Genomic DNA, 871 nt, shown 5'->3' on the forward strand with positions numbered 1-871 from the left:
CATTTATGATTTGTTTCTGATAGGGTTTTGAAAAATTAGATGGAAACTATTACTGTCTTGCTTGAGAAGGTGCAGTGTTGTGGGTTTACTTTAACACAATGTTGTACTGAAGTAGAAGACTGCTAATGTTCCCAAATTTCAGGAGTTCCAAATGCAGTGCCATATTCTTGGAGCGGCTCTGGAAAGGGGCTCAGACACCCAGCAGTACCTCCGGCGGGTTCCCGTGATCAGGGCGGTGTCAGTGCCACCTGCCCTCCCGGGCTTGGCCCAGTCCTTAGGGCATCCCTGGAGAATCAGTGCCACCTACTGCGTGGTTTCGAAAATCAGCTTCCAGCAACGTCTTACTCCGCCCGGGAGGTGTCCTCGCTCACTTTGAATTTCTGGCAGCTTCTGAAATTCTTTATCATATATTTGAGTTCAAGAAAAATCATAGAGGGTTCGGCGTGAAAAAAAGGCCTGAAAGCAGCACGTAGTACTTCAAATTAAGCATTACAGCTTACAGAGCTTTAGATATATATTTTTTTAAGGCACAATAACATTGGAGCCTGACACACCTACGACACGGTATTAAGGAACATCCTTCTTATAAAACAAGGCCTCTAGAAGCCTTTTTAATGCTCTTCGACGGCGGGTGCCTTTGTGCGCGGTGGAGCAGGGCGGGCTCAGCGGCGGAGACCTCTCCCGCCGCCACCCTGAGGCAGTTGCCCCCCTCAGAGGCCGGGCACGGCGCTTTCCTCGCTGCTGGAGGGCGCTCAGCTCCGGAGAGGCGGTTGCTGGCTCCTTAAACTCGTTTCGGTGCCTGCCCCCGTAGGAGGAGAGCACGAACACAGAGCGGCTGCGGCCGCCGGCTGCGTGAGAAGGGGGGTGGGTT

The sequence above is a fragment of the Strix uralensis genome, chromosome 3 (genome assembly GCF_047716275.1).
Source record: "Strix uralensis isolate ZFMK-TIS-50842 chromosome 3, bStrUra1, whole genome shotgun sequence".
Classification (NCBI taxonomy): Eukaryota; Metazoa; Chordata; class Aves; order Strigiformes; family Strigidae; genus Strix; species Strix uralensis.